Raw genomic sequence first — 11,144 nt, forward strand, 5'->3', positions numbered from 1 at the left:
TAGACCCACACTGGATCACTGCACCACACTGGTACTCTGCACTGCACTGCACTGATCACTGCACTGCACTGCACTGCACTGTAATCACTGGGATCACTGCACCACTGTAATTGCACTGCAATTGCACTGGTACCTGATCAGCCTGCACTGCACTCACTGCACTGCACTGCACTGCACTGCACCTCACCACACTGCACCAGCCAGGCCTCACCACTCACTGTAATCAGCCTGCACTGGATTGACTGCACTGCACCCACTGCACTGCACCACTGCACTGCACTGTACTGGATCACTGACTGCACTGCACTTCACTGCACTGCACTGCACTGGGACTGCACCACACTGCACTGGATCTGCACTGCACTGCACTGCACCGACTCTGCACTCCTGACTGGCACTGGGACTGCACTGCACTGTACCTGACTGCACTGCCTCAGCCACCTGACTGGACTGCACCAGCACTGCACTGCACCACACTGCACTGACTCTGGGATCTGGGATCACTGCACTGACTGCACTGTTCACTGCACTGCACCACTGGTACTGGTACTCAGCCTGGGACTGCACTCCACCAGGCTTGACTGACTGTGCCACTGTACTGACTGGGACTGACTGTACTGCACTGGACTGCCTGTACTTGACTGTTCAAATTGTACCCACTGCACTGGCACTCTGATCTGCACTGACTGACCACTGCACTGCACTGCACTGCACTGTCTGCACTGCACCTGTTCATGCCTCAACTGGACTGTTCACACTGCACTGGACTGACTGGATCAATTGCACCTCGATCTGCACCACCGGGACTGCACCTGCACTGCACTGGATCGATCTGACCTGTACTGTACTGGATCAGCCACTGACCACCACTGCACTGACTGACTCAATTGCTTGCACTGGACTTGATCTGACTTGTTCGAAATCACCTGAGCACCTACACTCATACCATCACTCCCCACCCCACCACCCCACACCCCCACACCACACCCCACCCCCACCCCACCACCCCCACACCCCACACACCACCCCACACCCCACCCCACCACTCCCCACACCCTCACCCCACCACCTCCACACCCTGCCCCCACCACTTCCCAAGCACCCCTCACCCCATCACCCCACACCCCACCCCAACCACTCCCCACACCCCCACCCACCACCCCACCCCCACCCCACCACTCCTACACCCTGCCCTACCACTCCCCACACACTCTCACCCCACCACTCCCCAAGATCCTCACTCCCACCACTTCTCACACCCTCATCCCACTCACCACTCTAAACCCCACTCACTCCCCACACTCACCCAACACTTACACCCCACCCCACACCACCCACACCTCACCCCCACCACCCCTGGCTGACCACCCCACCACTCCCTGCACCCCACCCCACCACCCCACACCCCCACACACACTCCCCACACCCTCACCCCACCACCCCTACACCTCCAAACCCCACCACTGCAACCTCACCCCACACCCCCACACACCCCCACACACACCACTCCTACACCCTCACCCCACCACCTCACACCCTAAACCCCACCACACCCCACATCCTCACCTCCCACCACTCACCTTACACCCCAACCCACCACTCCCTACACCCTCACCTCTACCACCCCACGCCTCACCCTACCACTCTCACACCCTAAACCCCACCACCTCCCCACATCCTCACCTCCCACTCTGACCCCACCCCACTCACCCCACACCCCACACACCATTCCCCATCCCCACCCCACCACCCCCACATCCCCACCCCACCACCTCTACACCATCACATACTCCCCTGACCCCTCACCTCCACCACTCCCCACATCCTCACCCCACCACTCTCTGCACCCCACCCCACCACTCCCCACACACCTCACCCCACCACTCCTCACACCCTCACCCTCACTCCTGCACTTCAACCCACCACTCCCACACCCCACTACTCCTGCAACCTAAACCCTACCACCCTTACAACCCTTCCTACCACTACCTACACCACACTCACTAATCCTTACACCACCCAACCACTCCCCACCACCTCACACCACTTCCCTACACCTCACCCTCACCACCCCACACCCTCACCCCACCACCCCACACCCTCACCCCACCACTCCACACCCCACCCCACCACCCCATTCCCCACACACACCCCTGCCCTCACCCCACCACTCCCCTGCCAACCCCACCCCACACCCCACACCCCCACCCCACCACTCCCCACACCCCACCCCACCACCCCACACCTCACCCCACCACTCCCTACACCCCCACCCCACCACTCCCCACACCCCACCCCACCACCCCTCCACCCTCACCCCACCCACTCCACACCCCTCATCCCCACCACCTACACCCCCACCCCACCAATTCCTTACACCTCACCCCTACCACCCCACACCTCACATTACCACTCCCTTTACACCTCACCCTACCACCCCACACCCCACCACTCCCTACAACCCCACCCCACCACCCCACATCCCCACCCCACCCCCCACACACCCCCATCCCCACCACCCACACCCCACCCACCACTCCCCACACCCTCACACCCCACCCACCCCCACACCCCTCATCCCACCACTCCTACACCCCCACCCCACCACCCCACACCCCATCCACCACTCCCCACACCCCCACCCCCCCACTCCCTACACCCCAAACCCACCATCTTGCTAACCTCACCCCACTCACACACCCCACCCACCACTCCTACACCCCTCACCCTACCACTCCCTACACCCTCATCCTACCACCCTACACTCTCACACCCAACACTCCTCTAACCCTCATCCCCACCACCCTCTACACCTCATCCCCACACCCCACACCCCTCACCCTACCACTCCCCTACACCCCATCCCACCACTCCCTACATCCCCACCCTACCACTCCCTTGCATCCCTCACCCCACCACTCCCCTACAACCACACCCTACCACTTCCTATCTACACCCCACCCTACCACTCCTCACATCTCACCCTACCACTCCTTACACCCTAAACCCTACCTACTCTCACACCCCACACTCCTTACACCTCACCCCACCACCCCACACCTCATCCAACCACCCGCACCCCACCCCACCACTCCCCTACACCCTAAACCCTACCACTATCTACACCCTAAACCCAACCACTTCTGCACTCCCACACCTCCACTCTTTATACCTCACCTCACCACCCCACAACCCCACCCCACCACCCCACACCCCCACCCCACCACCCCACACCCCTCACCCCACCACCCCACAACCCCTCACCCCACCACCCCCACACCCCCACCCCACCACCCCACACCCCTCACCCCACAACCCCACACCCCACCCCACCACCCCACACCCCTCACCCCACCACCCCACACCCCACCCCACCCCACACCCCACCCCACCACCCCACACCCCCACACCACACTCCCTATACCTCACCCCACCACTCCCCACACCCCCAAACCCACCACCCTGCCAACCTCACCCCACCACTCCCTACACCTCACCCCACCACCCTTACACTCTCACCCCACCAATCCTCTACACCCTCATCCTACCACCTCTTTACACCTCACCTCCCTACCACCCCACACCTCACCCCACACCCCTACACCCCTCATCCCACCACCCCACACCCCACCCACCACCCCACACCCTCATCCCACACCCCACACCCCACCCCACCACCCACACCCCCAAACCCCACACCCCAACCCCACCCCACCACCTTCCACACCCCTACTCCCACACCACTCCCCACACCCTCACCCCACCACTCCACACCCCATCCCACCACCCCACACCCCTCACCCTAACACTCCCCACACCCTCATCCGCCACCTACACCTCTACCCACACTCCTCACACCCCTCATCCCACTCACCTTACACCCCTCTCTCACCACTCCCCACACCCTCATCTACCACTCCTACACCCTCATCTACCACTCCTCTAAACCCCACCACCCCCAACCCCACCCACCACACCCACACCCCACCCCACCACCCCACACCCCCACCCACCACCCCACACCCCATCCCACCACCCCACACCCCCACCCCACACTCCCCACACCCCATCCCACCACCCCACCCCACCCCACCACTCCCCACACCCCACCCCACCACCCCCACACCCCTCATCCCACCACCCCCACATCCCCCACTCCCCACCACCCCACATCTCACACCCCACCACCCCTCCAACCCTCACCCCACCACCACATCTCTCCCCCCCTACCACCCCACATCCCTCACCCTACCACCCTGCACACCTCCCCACCACCCCACACCCTCACCTCACCACTCCACACCCTCACCCCACCACTCCCCACACCCCACCCCAACACTCCCCACACCCTCAAACCCCACCACTATCTACACACCCCTACCCCACCACTCCTCCACCCTCACCCCACACCTCACATCCCCACCCCACACTCCCCACATCCCCGCCCACCCACACCCCTCACCCCACCAACACCCCACACCCCCATCCCCACCACCTCACACCCCACCCAACACCCCACACCCCAAACCCCACCACCATCTACACCCTACCCCACCACCCCAGCACCCCACTCCTGCCACTCCCTACATCCTCCCCCCACACCCTTAACCTCACTCCTACCACTCCCTACACCTCATCCCTACACCACCTCACTCCACACCCTAAACCCCTACCACTCCCCACATCCCCACCCCACACTCCCCACATCTCGCCCCACCACCCCACACCCTCACCCCACCACTCCCCACACCCCCTCCCACACTCCACCCCCACTACTCTACACCCTCCCCCACCACCCCACCCTCTCTCTACTACACCACACCCCTCTACTATCTCAACCCTCCCCTCACTACCCCACACCCTCCCCTACTACTCTACACCCTCCCCTCACCACCCCACACCCCTCCCCTACTACCCCACACCCTCCCACACTACCCTGCACCTCCCCACTCACCCCACACCCTCCCCCCACACCTCTTACTCCCCCCACTACCCCACACCTCCCTCTACACCCTACACCCCTCCCCCCACTACTCTTATCTCACTAGCTCCTCCTCTACTTACCCCACACCCTCCCTCTACTACTCCCACACCCTCCTCTCATCCCACCCCCCCTACCCCACACCCTCTACTACCTACCCCCACCACCCCACACCTCCCCCATCATCTCACACCCTCCCCCACACCCCACACCCTCCCCCACTCAACTACACCTCCTCACTTACCCCACACCCTCCCCCACTCACCCCACACCCTCCCCCACTCTCCCCACACCCTCCCCCACTACCCCACACCCCTCCCCCACACCCCAGACCCTCCCTCACCACCCCACACCCTCCCCCACTACCCCACACCCTCCTCTACCACTTCCCACACCCTCCCTCTACTACTCCCACACCCCCCACTACCCCACACCCTCCCCACTACCCTGCACCCTCCCTCTACTACCCTATACCCTCCCCCACTCCCCACACCCTCCCTCTACTACTCTACACCCTCTACTACTCTAAACCCTCCTCTACTACCCCACACCCTCCTCTACTACTCCCACACCCTCCCCCACTACCCTGTACCCTCCCTCTACTACCCCACACCCTCCTCTACTACTCACACCCTCTCTACTACTCTACACCTCCCCCACTACTCCCCACACCCCTCCCCCTCCACTACTCCCCACACCCTCCTCCCCCCACTAACCCTCTACCACCCCACACCCCCCCACCACCCCACACCCTCCCCCACCACCCTGTACACCCTCCCCCACCACCCTACACCTCCCCCCACTACCCCACACCCTCCCCTCTCACCACCCTCACCTCCCCACTCACTCCCCACACCCTCACTTCCACCCTCCCTCTACTCACCCCACACCCCCTCCACTCCCCACACCCTCCCTCTACTCACCCCACACCCTCCCTCACCAACACCCCTGTACCCTCCCTCTACTACCCCACACCCTCCCTCTACTACCTCCTGTACCTCCCTCTACTACCATACCCCTCTACTACTCCTACACCCTCTCTAACACCCTACACCTCCCTCTACTACCCCTACACCCTCCCCTCTACTACCCTACACCCTCCCCACTACTCTACACCTCCCCCACTCACCCCTACACCTCCCTCTACATCTCCCTGCAACCTCCCTCTCACCCTACACCCTCCCCACCCCCTGTACCTCCCTCACTCACTTCTACACCCCTCTACTACTCTACACCCTCCTCTACTACACTCCCCACACCCTCCCTCTCACTACCTACACCCTCCTCTACCACCTCTACACCCCCCACTACTCTACACCCTCCCCCACTACCCCACACCCTCCCTCTACTTCACCCCACACCTCCCCACTACTCCTACACCCTCTCTACTACCCCACACCCTCCCTCTACTCCTAACCTCCCTCTACTACCCCACACCCCCTCCCTCTACTACCCCACACCCCTCCTCTACTAGTCTAAACCCTCCCCACACCCCTGTACCTCCCCCACTACTCCACACCTCTACCCCACACCCCCTCTCTCTACACTAGTCTAAACCTCCCTCTACTACCCTTGAACCTCCCTCTACTACCCCACACCCTCCCCCTCCTCACTCCAACACCCTCTCACTCCCCACACCTCCCCCACTACCCCACACCTCCCCACCACCCCACACCCTCCCCCACACTCCCACACCCTCCCTCTACTCACCCCACACCCTCCCTCTACACCCCAACCTCCCCCACTACCCAACACCTCCCTCTACTCCCTCTACACCTTCCTCTACTCACCCCACACCTCCCCCACTACCCCACACCTCCCCCACTACCCTCCACCCTCCCTCTACTACCCCTCTCTCCCCCCACCACTCCCACACCCTCCCTCTACTACCCTACACCCCTCCCCCACTACTCCCCACACCCTCCCTCTACTACCCTACACCTCTCCCTCTACTACCCTACACCCTCCCTCACTACTCCCTACACCCTCCTCTTACCACTCCACACCCTCCCTCTACTACACCCTACACCCTCCCCTCTACTACCCCAACACCCTCTACTACCCTACACCCTCCCTCTACTACCCTACACCCTCCCTCTACTACCCTACACCCTCCCCTCTACTCTACCCTCCCTCTACTACCCTATACCCTCCCTCTACTACCCTATACCCTCCCTCTACCACCTAATACCATCTCACACTTACATTACACCACACCTTCTCTCAACCACCGTACCGTACCATTGCCACATTTCTGCAACGTTCTTGATTGCATCTCTTTTATTTTCTTAAATTTCTAATTAATTTTCTCAAAGTAATTCCTGTATTTCTTTCAGTGTCTCTTATTTATTTGTTTATTTCCTCTTATTTACTTATATTCTCCGATTTACTTAGTTATATTCTGCTCTGTGGGTTAACCTGGGAGAGCCACATCCTTGTCTATTATTACACACTTGTAATTACTGTACTTACATTTCAGAGCTGCCACCATCCAGGCTTTATCTTTGGAATATAACCTCCTCAATAAACCTCTCAGTTAAGTTGGTAGCGTGAGATGCAGGGGAGGTTAAGCTGCGGTTACACTGGAGATTGTACCCAGAATTAATCCACCGGAGCGTTGATTTTTCAACGAACTCCTAAAGTTTTTTCTACAGTGACAACTTATTTGTTGTCCAAAGTGGGGCGATACTGAGCATCTGTGAATCCACGGTACAGTGGGTTGAAATTTGTTAGTCTAGCCAGGGGTGGCCAATCTTTTGTGTGATGTGATCTACTTTTTCCACAGTTACCCTGACGCGATCTACCAGCCTAATATTCACCCCCCCCCCTCCTTCCATTGCCATAAAATACGCAGATTCGGAGAGCTAAACAAATAATATTTTTCAATAATTGTTATGATATATCATTAACAGGACAAAATCATAAAATTACTTTACTAATAAGACGGTTAGCTCTGCATGTTGTCTGCCAGCTTTGTGTAATTAGGACTGTAGGTGGTGACTGCTAGCCTCAAGCAAGCATCCATGTGTTCATTGTTGATCGGTATTTGGATTTGATGTGTTTCATGTGTGAAAATGTTGATTCACAAAGGTAGGTTGATCCAAAAAATGCTGTTAGGTACGTGGCACATTTTCTGACATTGGGATATTTTTCTTCAGAGAAGGTTCCAGAAACTTCCTCCTGTTGCCATGGATTTGATCTGAGTATCATTTTTAAGCTTCAGAAGCTCATTTTCGACTTCAGATATGGCAATGTTAAATACTGATGCCATTCTAGATGCAATATCTTCAACATTTGTGATTTTACCAAATGGAAAACACATATATGTTGCAACAGGTTCTATTGTTGCTATATCTTGAAACCGTCTGTCAAAATATGAAGCAAGGTTTTGTACCTGTTCAATATATCGAGCACTGACAAACTGGTCACAGTCTTTTCCTTGGTTTTCTAGTTCAGACATCATATTTCTGAAGTTTCGTAGTTGATGTTGATGCAGCTGCGGAGACACTAGTTTTAGTTTCTGCTTGAAAGCAGCCACAGGACTAATCATGTCAACTATAGTTTTATCTTTCCCTTGCAGATCTAAGCTTAGTTTATTCAGCATAGCAGTCATGTCAACTAAAAAAGCTAAATCTAACAGCCACACTTCGTTGTGATCAAAAGGCCAATCTTTTGAGGCCAAAAAAGAAGTTAGGAACCTATCATCACTCCTGCACAGGACAATGAACCCACTGATTCGGCCAGCCATTGCAGGTGCCCCATCAGTATTTTTAGATACGAGCCTACTTACTGGCAACTGTGTACTATTAACAAAATCACTGAAAGTCTGAAATATGTCTTCATCCCGAGTTTTTCCTTTTGATGGTAGAATTTTCAGCAGTTTCTCTTTGGTACTCATGTCTTTAAACACCATTCTCATGAAAATACATAATTGTGATGTATCGACCACATCAGTAGACTCATCAAATTGTAATGAAAAGGACACACACTCACGTATGTCTTTATTCAGTTGTTCACCCAAATCCTCAGCCATTTACAAAACAGGATCTTCAGGGGCTCGGCAAGCTCGTTGCACAACTCTCTTAGCACTCTAGGATGCACCATGTCAGGGCCGGGACTCATATGGACCTTTAGCGTTGACAGTTTATTTCTAATACCCTCTTCTGTGAACCCAATGTGGGTCAGTGCTGTGTCGAACTGTCTGTCCCCAAATGCAGGAAGGTTAATCGCATCCTCTCTTGTGAACACCGAGGAAAAGAAGCTGTTCAATGCCTCCGCTTTATCCTGGTCAGAATCTGCATAACTACCATCTTCAAGCCTCAGGTCTGATACTCCTACTCGCGTTTTTAATTTTGACTTTGCATAGCGGTAAAACGCCTTTGGATTTTACTTGACCTCGCTTGCAACCAGCCTCTGGAACTCCTTTTCAGCCCTTCTACATTCTATCTTTGCTTGGTTTCTGGCTCTTGCATACATCCTACTGTCCTGCTCATCGTTTGACCGAACCCACGTCTTGAATTTCTGGGTTTTCTTCTTAACTTTGTTTACCGCCGCATGGTTCATGTGTAGGGAGCCCCTTGTATTCCTAGAGGCACTGGGTTTGGTCTCGGGTATATATTTATCGATCAAATGGGTAATTTTACTAGTTATGATATTCAGCGTGGTGTCTGCGTTCTTGTGCCTTAATGAGTCAGGCCAGTGGATAGATACCCTTCATCTCTTCCCTCATCCCGTTGTAATTTCCCTTGTAATATTTGCACCTTGGCCTGGCCTTATCTTGAACTAGGTAACCGTTAAATCTGAATGACAACACTATATGGTGACTGGTGCCAACTGGGGCAAGGTGTTCCAGTTTGGCCACCATACCCTCCTCGTTTGTTATGATGAGGTCTAATGGCTTGGGTGTTTGCTCCCCTCTGTAATGTGTCGGGTCTCTCACATGTTGGAACAGAAAATTATCTCTCAGAGTTTCTACAAAAAGAGTAGCAGGGTTATTCAAGTCATTTGGGGTGAACTCGTTTCTCCAGTTGATGTCGCCCATGATAAGGAGGTGACTAGGGTTGAGCATCGCCGCATTGTTCATTAAGACTCTAAGTTCCTTTGATTTAGTGGACCGCAGTTTGGGGATCTGTAGATACACCCGACAATAAGTAAGTCCCCCTCCCTTTAGTTTAATTTTACACCACTTGGACTCTTCAAAAACATACTCTCCCTGTACCCTTGCCTGGCTGGCTCTAAGGTCTTGCCTAGCATAGATAACCACACCTCTTTTACAAGTATCTGAGAATGGTTCGTAAATAAGTCACATCCAGCAATACTGAACTCACATTCCTCTGGGTCGATTCTCCTGTTCTTGTACAACAGTTCTATAACTCCTACAATATCTGGTTGGTATACCTTCACTAGTGTTTCAAACTCCTCTCTCTTATCAAGGAACGTGTCAGTATTAGTGTACATGACATTCAAGCCAGAATTTGTTCTCGGTGACGTCTCTGCTCTTAGTAGTAACCCCACCCCCCCATTCTCAGAAGCCGCAGCCAAGCAAGATGCCCAGTTGACTGGAAGACCTCATACGAGTCACCAGTGCCCAGGTCAAACAACCCACAATCCTTAAATGAGCTACAACCCATTGCAATCACCCCAAAATCCAGCTTAATCTGTGATATTGCAGGCGCCATAGATTCTCTGCAATTTGGCAATATGAAAACTTCCTCCACCACTCACTGTCTTGTCAGCTTTCTTGACTACATATACTGCCATCTGGAAAAACGAAAAACGTCTGTGGCTGTCGTCTTCATTGACTTCATCAAAGCATTTGACCTAGTCGATCACAATTTAATCAACAAAGCTATCGACCTCGGGTTTCAAAGTCTTATACCATGGCTTACAGACTTCCTTTGTGACCGACGCCAAGCCATACGCTTCCGAGGGGCTGTCTCCACTTATCAATGATGCCCTAAGAGAGACCCTGCTCGCTGGAAATATGTCGACGACTCCACCATTGGGATTAGTGTCAACAACTCGGCTCCTGACTACACCGCCCTCCAGGATTCATTGAAGTCTCCAAAATTGGGCCACCAATAACTACATCACCATCAACCATACCTAGACCACGGTTATGCACATCAACCTCTCCTCCGACGTTGTCCCACCCTTTCCATTA

General features: G+C 55.3%; 1 long non-coding RNA gene across 2 annotated transcripts in view; it reads left to right on the forward strand.

Moving 5' to 3' along the window:
- Window positions 1–10,692, forward strand: part of LOC121878202 — a 58,238-nt gene extending 47,546 nt beyond the window's left edge. For both annotated transcript variants that reach the window (XR_006091102.1, XR_006091101.1), the window contains exon 5: window positions 10,510–10,692. This is a non-coding gene — a long non-coding RNA (uncharacterized LOC121878202). The remainder of the gene's footprint in view (window positions 1–10,509) is intronic.
- Window positions 10,693–11,144: the final 452 nt, after the last annotated feature.

Source organism: Homarus americanus, unplaced genomic scaffold (genome assembly GCF_018991925.1).
Source record: "Homarus americanus isolate GMGI-L3 unplaced genomic scaffold, GMGI_Hamer_2.0 scaffold45562, whole genome shotgun sequence".
Classification (NCBI taxonomy): Eukaryota; Metazoa; Arthropoda; class Malacostraca; order Decapoda; family Nephropidae; genus Homarus; species Homarus americanus.